Source organism: Theropithecus gelada, chromosome 9 (assembly GCF_003255815.1).
Source record: "Theropithecus gelada isolate Dixy chromosome 9, Tgel_1.0, whole genome shotgun sequence".
Classification (NCBI taxonomy): domain Eukaryota; kingdom Metazoa; phylum Chordata; class Mammalia; order Primates; family Cercopithecidae; genus Theropithecus; species Theropithecus gelada.
In genome coordinates, this window is record NC_037677.1 from 101,119,517 (window position 1) to 101,132,335 (window position 12,819).

Genomic DNA, 12,819 nt, shown 5'->3' on the forward strand with positions numbered 1-12,819 from the left:
ATCTTATCAAGCCACACATAATGGTTTACCTCAATCTCTAATCTAACTGGGTTTACCCAATCCCCCACCCCTCCTCTACCTTATTGCACCCTCTGAACTCTTACCTGTGGTTAGCAAACTTCCCTATGTCCTTAACCTTTTCTCTGTATGGAAGTTCCCCTTTATTTTCTTGCTGCAAAGGAGACCCAGCTTAACCCTGTTACCCTTGTAGCCCTCTTAAATGTAGACCTTTTTCTTGTTAAATCTCACGTACGCCATGCTCTTCAGGTTGAGAACATGGAGTAGGTGTCATCCTTGCTCTGCATTACTGCATTCATTCTTATTCTTTTTTTCTTGTGAATGTCAATGTATTTGAATTTGGACCACCTGGCTCTACCATCCACCAATCCTTCAGATTGCATTCATCTACCTACCCACCTCCTGGCCATGCTCCTCATGCCCCAAGAGCCTTACCCTTTGTCTTAGTGTTTACTTTTCCATCCCTAAATCTCTTATTGCTTCTAATGACTTCAGCAACTGTGTGGATGACTCACGCAATGCCCCAGGGCTCTTAGTTCCTTGAGTTCCTCAGTTCCAACAACTTTTTCTCCCTTCTACCTCATGTCACCATCCAATTATTTCACCAGTCTTGAAATCTTGGTTTTACATATTCTGTTGTCTGACAATGGCTTCCTAATCTTCCAGATAATATGGTCTAGAATAACCAATACAACTGTTTTCCAACTTTGTTGAGCACTTCAAAACATCAGCTCCCCTACTTTGTTACTATTTATCTCATGTTTTCTTTCCCTTCTTATACAGCTGAGATTTTGTGGCCCACAATTGTTATTGTTTCCATGAAAACACTTTCAACTCCCTTGACCCTCCATCTCTGCTGGAATGGACTGGCAACTCTCCTAGTGTGAGTGTGCATCTGCTGCCTTCTTTCTACCACCCTGGGAACCTGCTTTCGGACTTTTAACTCATGACTTGCTTCATATTTTGAGAATGCCAAAGTCATAATCTTCCCACTGATGCAGGATTTTTTTCCCCTTAGCTCAGCTGGGCGGGGGTTCTTGTCTCATGACCAGGAAAAATTAGGCATGTGGACACTTGAAGAGTAAGTGGAGTAGAATTTATTAAGCAAAAGGAAAGCTCTCAGCAAAGAGAGGGGTCCTAGAAGCAGGTTCCCATTTGCCTCCTTCACAGTTGAATACCAGGGCTTTTATATATAAGCTGATGGGTCTAGGTTCACTATTTATACAAGGCACAAATTCCTGGTGGCTCCACCCTATTCCCCTAGTGCATATACAGGCCCTTAGTCTGCTGTGGGCATATTTAGACAAGCACCTTGTGCAAGTTCCCTTATCTGCACAAAACATCTGGTGCAAGCACCTGCAGGGTGGGTTGGAGGCTCTCCAGGGAACTTTCCTTCCCTTACTGTTTTCCTAAAGCAAGCTGGCTGACTCCTTTCCCCACCAATAAACCTACAAATCTACTTTCAGCAGTGCCTGTCTTCTCTACTTCCCTATCATTAAGAAGTATGACATGCCCTTACTTCTTTTTTTATTTAAAAATTTTTTTAAATTTTATTTTAAAAACTTTTTTAGAGGCAGGGTCTCACTATATTGCTCAGGCCAGTCTCAAACTCCTGTGCTCAAGCGATCCTCCTGCCTCAGCCTCCCGCAGTACTAGGATTACAGGTGTAAGCCAATGTGCCTGGCCTATGGCTATACTTCTATCAAAGGCCAAACTCTTCTTGTGCTCTGGAACTTATCTCCTCACTTTCTCAAGGACTTGCTATTTTAGCAAGCTTTCTCACCTCTCTCCTGCATTATTAGTTTTTCCTCTACAAGCTCATTACCATTATCTTACAGATATTTGTACTAGCATAACCCATTAAGAAAACAACAGTCTTTCTTGATTTCATATCCTCTCAGCTCACCCCAATTCTTTGTCTTCTGGAAAATCTTCTTGAACCCATTGTCACTCCTTGTATCCTTCTCACTTTTTAATTCTCTAGAATTTAGCTTTGATCTCCAACATACTTCTGGAAACATTTAAATCCAGCAGAAACTTTCCTAATCTTATACAATCTCTCAACTACATTTGCTCCAACTGACTACTTTCTACTTCTTGAAACACTGTTCTGTAGAATATCCCCTGAAATAAAATTATTTGATTTTTTTAAATGATTAGATTGGGTTATGGCCTTCTGGGAAGTATACCCCAGAGGCAAATTCCCTCATATCAGGAGGTACGTGACAGCCACACAGCTTCACTGATGATGTTCACTTTCAGCATTTGGTTAAGGTGGTATTGTCAGGTTTCCCACTGTAAAATCACTGTTTCTCCCTTTCTCGACTCTGTCCTTTGGGAGCAAGTCACTAACTCTGGAGCAACCGCAGCCCAGAAAGGATTGGTAGTGATTAAGTTCCACTAAGGAAGATATTCTTTTAAATCCTGTTTTAAGATGAGACAATGAGGGTTCAGAGATGTTAAATAATCTCTCTGAACCCCAGTTCAGAGTTGTTAAATAATGATGTTGGCTTATTACCTAAATAACTTGTAACGACCTAACTTGTATTCATACAGCCAACCTTGCATGGGGGATAGGCTTGATTGAAATGCTTTAAAAAAGAAAACCTTCAGGTAAATGCAAATACATGCTCCCGTCAAGACATTTAACCATTTCTGCAGGCCAGTGTATAGGAAAATAAAAATGAAAAGAGACCCCAAACATTTACCATTGTTGTAGAAACCACCACACCTCTAGTTTGGAGAAAATATTTTATTTTTACTTTTAGAGACAGAGTCTTGCTGTGTTGCCCAGGCTAGCCTCGAACTCTAGGGCTCAAGCAATTCTCCCGCCTTGGCCTCCTGAGTAGCTGGGACTACAGGTGTGTGCCACCATGCCTGGTCAGGGAAGAAAAGATTTTAGAGAAGTAGATTTCAGCTTGTGATGGGAATTCCATGATTTGGATCTGGCTTGGAGATGTGTTTCATTGGGCCTACATGGTGTTTAAAATTATTTTCTGATTCAGTTGGCAACTTTTAAAACCTGAGATATTTCATATACCAATTCAGGTTGAATGCTTCTCTTGGAGATTTGAAAGCTCTGGCAGTGTTAGATCTTCATTTATCTCTGACAACACTCACATGGTGCCAACTCACAGCTTCTTCCTATGAATGAGCCACTCTCTGGTTCTCTTCAATCCCTCATAACCTACCTGGGGTGATTTTTGGTTTTCATAGCTGTCTGAGCTCAACACTCCTGCTGAGAGGAATGAGATCACTGTCCCTTCTTGGTTGAGGGGTCACCAACTCAGAAGGGAGAGTTGACATATTCTTAGAGCTCCTGAAAGTGAAACCAGTATCAAAGACTCAAGTTGTAGGAGACAGTCTCCAGCAATGTAAGGCAGAATGTTCTATAGATGTTCGCAGTCAGGCAACCCAATAGGCTGCCTCAAATATGGGAACCTTCTTGTCACCTGGAGTGTTTAAGCAGAGGAGACATCATGAATCGGGGCTATCAAAGACAGGATTTATGCATTACAGAAACTTGGAGCAGAGACATTGAAAGAAGTGCTTCCGACTCAAATATTATGCAACCCCATTTTCCTGAAGAATAAATTTAATGGAATGGTAATTCTACCCATAAAGAAGTAATTATACCTAATAACTGATTATATTGAGACAACTGCATTAAAGCACCCAATTTAAAAAAATATGCAAAGACTACAGTGAACTGACTGAAGATGTAAAGCTACAGGCAGTGGTGAGAAATGACCAGAGATGTGGGGAGAAAATTGGTCACAGGAGAAGGTAATGGGAAGACAAGCAGCTCGTGTTTTGTTTCAGGTGGAGGGAGAGGGTGGCGAAGGGGTGAGGGAATGATGCAGTTAAAGGGGCAGCATGCTCACCACTAGGCAAACTGCATGCCTGGATTTTATCTTGTGGTCAAGTGGCCTTGATTTTCTTGAAATAAAAGGAAAGCCAGGTATAGTATAAACAGTGCACAACCTCATCTAAACACAGCCTAGTGAAGATGGTGTTTTAATCTTTTTGTTCTAGGGTGTTATGTAAACTGGTGATGGCATGGGTTTTGGTTTAGGTGGTTAAATACTTGAGCACTCTTTAGTTTGTTACTGGAGAGATTGTTCTAGCTTTGCCTTGAGTTGCAAAGTTTGGGCAGTCTTACTGTTGCGACCCATATTTATGTTTTTACAGAAAGTTAAGTGATTTGGTATAAGGCTATTTATGTTTACAGATGTGAAAATTTGCCTGAGGAAGCATTTTGTCTCTGCCTCCTGTTTTTATCTACCAAGAGGATTTGGGAGATTCTTCTGAAATTAGTTCGAGATGTTGTGTTACCAAATTAAGACAAGTAGAACACACCTATCCATCAGGTGGTTTATTACCCTAACAGCAATAGAGATGTTAACCTCCTTGGTGTCAGTGATGGTTGAGATGAGAAAGGAATGCTTGTAGCAGCTAATTATATCTCTCTGTATTAATTACCATATTAAGTGACAGTTTTGTTCACATTTTGTTTTCGTTAAGGAAAAAAGAAACGAACAGTTTTGTGCAGTTCTCTGAAGATTTGGGATAGGAATCTTGGCTCTTGTCCTTAACAGATTTCAGGTCAAAATAAGAAAAGGAGAGAATGATTCCACTTGTGCTAGGTGGCTTAATAGAAAAAAAATTAATGACTTTCATTTTATTTCGGTTCAGACGCCTACCTGAGATATGATTTGAAATGAGTTTCCTATTCTCGACTCCCCTTGTCGAAGACCTGGAGATTTATCAATATCTCACAACAACAAAGAACATTGCTCAGTGCAATTTGACTCAGGTGCTGCTTTCTTCTCCAAAGAACCATCATGTCTTATTAACTTCTATAGATTTAAGCAGGATTTATACTTTATAAACCCAAGCGTGTATCCAAATCCTCTTGTTATTGTAAAGAACAACAACAAAAAGCCATACTCTCAATAAGTCAGTCTTGTTTTCTATAAACCTCTGAAGAAAGATTTGTACATTCCCCAGCCTGAGCATTAGAAGAAATAAACCCAGTTTGGCTGGCACCCCTGCTAGAAAGCGTTGTCTGAGAACAGACCCCGGGGCCCTGTAACTTTCCAAGCACTAATATGAAGGACTTGGCAAAGTGGCCACAGGGAATTTGTCACACTTCTCCTTCTTTAAAGTAGGCAGCAACTTACATTTATGTTTGTCTTTCTGGAACATCGTTGTATCACGCTATTATCTAGTCAGAGACATTTTTACTATTTCATATGGGATTTATAGCCACAGGGCTTATTTCCCTGTTGATGTTTAGCATTATGTTTAGAATTATGCCCACCTGACACTTCAGAAATTTCCTCCAGCGAGGTTGTATTTAAGCCAGAAAGGGCCAAGCTGGTTCAGAACCCACTGTTCAGCTGGTACTTTCTAAGTAGTGTAAGACAGACTCTTTGAGTTAAATTGATTTAGCTCTTGCAGAGTTAACTCTACCTTCTGTTTTTTTCATTTGAGGGTTTTTTGTTTTTTTTGTTTTTTCACTTGGCATCCCTTTCCATTCGCCCCATATTAGTGCGTGGAAGATGCAGAAAATGAGGCCTGCAAACACTACATGAGTTAATCACATCTGGGATGTCTACAGATGGGCATACTATATGCAGGTATAGTTGGGGTGTTGCGGAGAAGGGTATGTAGGCATCTTAGAAAGAAGGATGGGACAGAGTCAGACTTGGGTTAAACTCTGGTTCTTCCAGTCACTAGTATTATTCATTACCTTCCCATCTTGAAAAATTCTCGGGGTTGTTGTAAGAGACCACTTAAAATAATATGGATAAGTCATAGGAGATGAATGGTAAACGTTAGTTTAGTTACAAATAATAGCTATTTTTCTTGGGAGAAATACCAGGTTTAGGGTCCATGTGAATATTATAAATGTAGCTTGGTGGGGTTTTTTTTTTGTTTTTTTTTTTTCTGAGATGGAGTCTCGCTCTGTCGCCCAGGCTGGAGTGCAGTGGCGCGATCTCTGCTCACTGCAAGCTCCGCCACCTCCCGGGTTAACGCCATTCTCCTGCCTCAGCCTCCCTAGAAGCTGGGACTACAGGCACCCGCCACCACGCCCGGCTAATTTTTTTGTATTTCAGTAGAGATGGGGTTTCACCGTGTTTGCCAGGATGGTCTCGATCTCCTAACCTCGTGATCCGCCCGCCTCGGCCTCACAAAGTGCTGGGATTACAGGCGTGAGCCACCGTGCCTGGCGCTTGGTGTTTAATCACTTAGTTTCACACCTAAGATGCATCAACGGGGCTTTAATAATTTTATTCCTTATTTGGCCAGTAATCCTATCTCCTCCAAGATGAGCCTAGACATAAAAATTTAAAAATACTTTTGACTGAATACATGTGTATCTCCATACCTATGTGACAAAGGACTCCATAAAAAGTACTGTATTATGCCAAGGCGCTTTGATCCTATTCAAATATTAAGATCTAAGTTTCAGCTATTTCGAAGGCCTGATAATTTCCACCTCTATTCCCAACATAGAAATGACTCTTCATGGAACTCCTGACCCTAGGTGGAATGTTTCAGCTGCTGCTCCCAGGAACCACACGTCCCCTTCATACTCAGTGTGAACTGTCACCGACTGCATCAAGAGACCACCCCTTCATGTAGATGACAGAAAAATGCACTGGCTTTTACTCAGCTGCTAATGAGTAATTGCTCTGTGGTTAGTCACAAACGTGGCCAGCCACAGCAGGGCTATTGTGAGAAGGCACACACTCTTATCCTTCAGGACCTCGTGATGCTGCCATCAGATTGGGCCAAGAAGAGGTTGGCTGTTGGGCTGGCACTTTGGGAGCAGGAGATATATATCCAGGACTTGCTACTCTAGCATGATTGAGTACCATTATTAAAAGACATGGCCACCGAGTGTCCTGGATGGTCAATCCATCTCTCTTTAGTAGCAACGTTGACTTTGGAAACCGATTTCGGTCCTCAAAGGGCTGCTTGGTGGATATAGAATCACAGTAATTAGATCCATAGGTTTTGAGCATTATTTTTTCCTTTTAAAAATGATACAAGCAATACATTTTTGTTGCAGAAAGATTAGAAAACGTGATACACAGTAAGGGTGAAAAGAAGTCACACCTAGCATTTAGGCATAAGCGTTGTTAATATTTTGGCACATCCTTCTATACTTTTCCATGCATCCTTATTGAGACTTGCATACTCTAGGGCTTGAGAATAATTCATTCTTTTAGGAACTTAGGGCGTTGCAAGAGCAATTATTATTCAGATTTTACTTTGAGAGGAGAAAGCAGAAAACTCTGTTCCTGTAAAACCAGGAGTGGGTGAGCAGGGGTGGGCATGTGACCCAGTCTCAGCAAATCGGATAATTATGACCCCTTGGATACAATGATTGGTCTGGAATAGGCACGTGAACCATACAGGACTAGCCAGTTTTTTCCTGGAATTGATGAACAGTAGGACAAAAAGTTCCACTTTATGCTGAGATAGCTCAATGGGGAAGACAGGCAAGAAGTCTGATGTCTGCTTGACTGCCACGTGGCAGAGAGCTCATCTGAGAGAAAGGCCCAGCAGGGCAGAGATAGGCAGGGGGAAAAAGAGAGAGAGAGAGAGAATGAATAGTTGGCAATTTTGATCCCTTGGATCCATCCATCCTTAAGATTCCCAGTTACGTTAGCCAACTAAACTTCACTTTTGCTTAATCTAGTGTGAGTTAGTTTATGCCAGATATGACCAAGAGTCCTGGCTCAACCACTTCTCTAGCTCCTTGGGGACAGGGCCCTGTCTGGCCTGGTCTCTGAGCACACTGCCTGCCCCATGGCCTGCGTGACTCACCGAGGTTATCAACTCTTCTTCTTGGTGCTCAGGACTTGCTTTTCTCCCTTTCATTCTGCCTTAACAATTTCAGCTTCCAGCTCTGCATTGGTGACAATGGGCCAGTCTCTTTTTGGGAAAAGAAGAGCCCCAAACACCCTTTGGCAACCAGCTGAAGGGTGGGACCTGTGACTTCCCTCACAGCTGATGGGGTCAGATGGGTGGGTAGGCCCAGATTTGATTAATATGCCTATAAAGTGGAATTCTGGGACTGACCTCCACTCAACTGAAGCAACACAAAGATAATTGACCTTTGGAAACTGCCTCTGGCAGTCTTTTTACTATTTTTATAGGAAAGTCCTGCAAACCAATTACATCTCACAATGGGCCTTTTATGGTGCTATTAGTTTAATGCAGCTTTCCGAGAAATTAGCCCTCAGGGAGCCTGAAATTCTAGAGGAAAAAAAAGCCCTCCATGGACTTATTTGACTTTTGGATTAGCAGGAAAGATGGATTGGTAGCGCAATATTCCCTACAGTAACTTTTGGCATTTTTGAGCCATCTAACCAAGGTACCAAATTCCCATTGTGGGCCCCTGGTGTCTGCCCCAAGCAAAAGGAAAAAATAAATTTGAAAAAGAATAAGCTGTCTCTTTAAAGAGTTCAGTCTACAAATCAAAGAGGGTTTATTCCCCTCTTAGTCTGAGGTTAAAGAAGAATGGGAGTGAGAAAATTGAAATAGCACTTCTGTTTGAAGGTCTGGGTTTTTCCGAATGTGAAATTACAGGTGTCTGTCTCAGATCCTCATGTTGGCTTCGGTACCTCTCACCCAGCCACAGTTATTTGCAGAGTGATGGCTCTGGGGCCATTGTTACGGGGTCAGGCTGTGGGTCTGGGCTGGAGAGAGAGGAGATATCATCTTAGCAACGTCTCGCTGCCCTCACCCAGGGAGCAAGTGCATGTTGTTTCAGGCAGGGCAGACTGGGGGAAGAGGGAGAAGTTAGAAGGTGACAGGAGGACTAAGGACCCTGCCATTTCCTAGAGTCTGATGCCCAGGTGGGTTGTCCAGCTCATCCCTAGGACAGGGAAGGGAACACAGAGCAGGTCCGTGAGGGGCACCGAGCCCAGGAAATGTGCCCATGGAAGCTGCTTCCTTCTTAGCCCAGCCCTGACCCTGGAAACCCCAGCCCCACCTCCCCTGTGTCATGTGGTCATGGTCATCAGCCAGGTACACTGGTGAGCTCACTGTGAGCTTCTGTCCCCTTTGTCACCTTAAGGATTTTAACTGTTTTCTTACACTCTTTCCCTCCCAGTTTCTGTTTGCTCTGTTCTGACCTCAGCAGTTCCTAGGCTCAGCCTAGGTGCTTGCAGGGTTTTTCTGTAAGCACCCAAGACTGCCTGCCTGCGGGCTTCCTCTGCTGCAGGGGGACCCAGCTTCGCCTGAGCAGGTGGGGCAGGCTGAAATGCCTGGAGTTATCACACGTGGAGCATCCCTCAGCTATTAATGGGAAGGAGGTACGAGTAACTATCCTGGCTCCCTGACCCCTCTGATGGGACAATGCTGAAATACGTTCTACGTGGTCTCCCAGAGTTCCCCAGTGTGATGGAGTCTCAGTTGTCCCAAATGGCGAACTTCTTATCATACACCCTGTATTTGCCTCCTTCCTTTCCTTGTCTCAGTTCCCCATCCCCTACTGCTGCTTTGCAGAATCACCTCCCAAAGGAACCACCCACCCCCAAGCCTTATCTCAGAGCCTGCTTCTGGGGCCACGAGCTGAGCCAGACCTCACACCTTGTTTCCTGGTTCTGCCCTGACTGTCCCACCTGGGGTCTAGGCCCAATGTGGCTTGTCTTGCACTGTCATGGGCTCTTTTTGGCTGCCTTCCTTACCTTGGATTTGTATGACTTCTTGGGTCATGTCTGATTCAGGCTCCTCCAGGAAATGACCTGGTTGGACTCCCAGGACCTTCCCCTGGCCCACGTGGCTGGAATTCCTGCTGATTTGAGCCCAGCCCTTGCATGGAAAGAATGGAATCTCATTTTTAAGGGAGACATGAATAGAAAGAAAAAAGTTTTCCTCTTGAGGCGAAGAGAATATGGAAAGGGTCACACCTCAGGCAGAATATGTAGGGCTGTTTCTCTGGATGATACCGGGACTGGTGAGCTAGGTTCTCCACCTGCTGGGGCTGCTGTGCATCCTTTCTCTGGATCTCTGGTCCTGCTACTAGAAATGGCCAATGGACTGGATTTATTAGAACGTGGTGTGGGGCTCCCTCTTCTTCATCTCATAACTGTTCCCTGTGAATGTAGCGATGTCTTCCTTATGAAGAGGAAAACTCAGGCTGCAATGACAGCTTGTGTGATGTTGGGCAGGTTGTTTAATCTCATTATAGCTCAGTGTCCTCCTCTGAAAAATGAGGCTCATCATGTAGCACCTCATAGCATAGTTACGAGGAATAAATAAGAAAATGTGATGAAGTGCTTAACAGAATGCCTGGCACGTGGTAATAGCATTCTATAAACGCTAGCTGTTGTTATTAACCTGGCATGCATTACCTTGTTTTGTTCATTATCTTGCAATAGTTTATCTCCCTGCAGGCAGGAGGCACAAGGTAGCATCTCTCTTTCTTTTGGTGTCTATAGTGTGTTCATATAGCAAGTGCATAAAAAGATACATCAGTAGAGAAATATCAGTCAGGTCACTATCCCAGCTGTCTGGTCCTTTTTCCTCCCTCTTGACCTTTCAAGCATGCCAAAGCTCGGTCCATTGCAGAATAATTCCAGTTGCAGAGAAGCCAGGCTAGTACTAGAGAGTTGTTAAAATACCCACCTATGGTGTGAGGCCACCTGGGGGTCGGGAGGCACATGAAGTTCCAACTGTGGCCAGGAGTCAGTCCCATCCCTGCATTCCTAAGGGATGCAGCCCTGTTACGCACCAACCATTTTGCTGGCAGCTCCCCCACCACCCCTGCCCCTTGATCATACTTAAACTCTAAGACAGAATAGGGGCTGGTCCTCCAGGGAAGAGCAGGGCTGCAGTGGGGGTATTTTAAGCTCCAGAGGTGCAAAACTATTTAAGCTGAACAAGTCACTTAAATGACAGCATTATCTGCTGCTTCCCCTTCAGTGTTCCAGACAGATAAAGATAAAATAGCCGAGGTAATTGTGGAGATGGAGTGTCGCTGGCAAATGATCTGAGCACAAAGACCATTTCCAGAGATAGATGGAGTGGAGGCTCCGGTAATTTTTCTTGAATCATGTTTAAAGTGGCACAGTCTGAAAACCAATTCAGCAAGAGTGCTGTTTGCAGGGTCCAGGCCCACCTGAACTTTGAAAATATTACAGTCTAGTGAAGCTTACAGGTGACGAAGGAAGCTATTCCTCAAATGATTGGCATAGCAGTGGTTTGGTGAGGGGAGTTTGAGGGTCACCCCCTGAGGAATTCCACCCACACAGCACTGGGTGCTTGAATCTGGCAAAACTGCCATCTTGGCCTCACTTGATTTCAGGGCCTGGGGATGGCATTGCATAGATAGAGGTGGGATCACGTGAGTTCCCTGGGAGGCCTCTTTAGTTTGCTTGCTGGCATCAAGGCAATGGATTCTGGGAACCTGGCACTTTGGAGTTTGAATATGCTGGCAGAGTCCTTGGGCCCAATGCCAGCTTTGTGGTAGGAGAAAAAGTGGTTGGGGACTTCTCCTAAGTCACTCTCAACCTGCTAATGAAGGAAGTAATGGGCTCTGAAGGTAAAATGACAACATTTTACAGAATACTGTGTAGCTATTGAAAACCATATTGAAGAAAAACTATCTAATGACTTGGGAGAAGGTTCATGATATATTGCTAAGGGAAAAAAGTGGCTACCAAACAGCATGCAAGGATGCTCCTAGTTTTTGTTTAAAAAATTATTTATACACTCACGTATGTAAAGAAAAAAATAGGCCGGGCGTGGTGGCTCACGCCTGTAATCTCAGCACTTTGGGAGGCCGAGGCGGGCGGATCACAAGGTCAGGAGATCGAGACCATCCTGGCGAACACGGTGAAACCCCGTCTCTACTAAAAATACAAAAAAATTAGCCGGGCGCGGTGGCGGGCGCCTGTAGTCCCAGCTACTCAGGAGGCTGAGGCAGGAGAATGGTGTGAACCTGGGAGGCGGAGCTTTCAGTGAGCCGAAATTGCGCCACTGCACTCCAGCCTGGGGCACAGAGCGAGACTCCGTCTCAAAAAAAAAAAAAAAAAAAAAAAAAAAAAAAAAAAAAAAAAAAGAAAAAAATAACTGAAAAGAGAGAAATACATATTTTTAGATTTTCATCTTTGATACTTTCTACATTTTCCAAATTTTCTACAGTGGGCATGTATTCTTTTGTAATGAGAAAAAAGGATATTAAAATCATATCTTTCATTCATATGGTATTTATAATTTTCAAGATTTTTAATATATAGACTTTCATTTGATCCTCATAACAGTTCTGTGAATTGGGTAGGACAGTTATTCCCATTTTACAGATGAGGAAATTGAGGTTCAGAGCAAATTAGGGATGTGAATAATGTGTTGCCTGGCTTGTAAGATACTGAGCTGGGGCCATAACCCAAATCTTGTGTATTCTAGGTTAGTGTTCTTTCCATTGCATATTAGGGGGTTTGAGATAAATCAATCAACAGAATCTACTACCTCATAATTGAGGTCCTAACTGTGTCGCTTCCCCCAGGAACACTCGCCCTGATCCCCTTCTTGAGACCAGCTTCCTTGTTATGTGCTCTCTGACACACAGTAGGTGCACAATAGACAATGGTTATTATTGTCAGGAACGCCCAAGCAGCGAGTCTCAGGGTTGAGGGGGAGTAGATTTAAAACCTCAAAATAACTGGCTTTGAGAACTGAGTTCATTCATTTCTGTGTTGTGCAATAAAGATAGTTACTGGCTATTTAAATTAGAATTTAAGCTGAAAAAATTAAGTAAACATTTGGTTCTTCTGCCGT

General features: G+C 43.5%; 1 long non-coding RNA gene across 1 annotated transcript; it reads right to left on the minus strand.

The window, feature by feature from the left end:
• Nucleotides 1-2,755: 2,755 nt before the first annotated feature.
• LOC112632207 lies at nt 2,756-8,009 on the minus strand. The gene is made up of 3 exons (XR_003121282.1): nt 7,861-8,009; nt 4,722-4,877; nt 2,756-3,470 (listed from the first exon to the last, which is right to left on the minus strand). It is a non-coding gene; the product is annotated as an uncharacterized LOC112632207 (long non-coding RNA).
• Nucleotides 8,010-12,819: the final 4,810 nt, after the last annotated feature.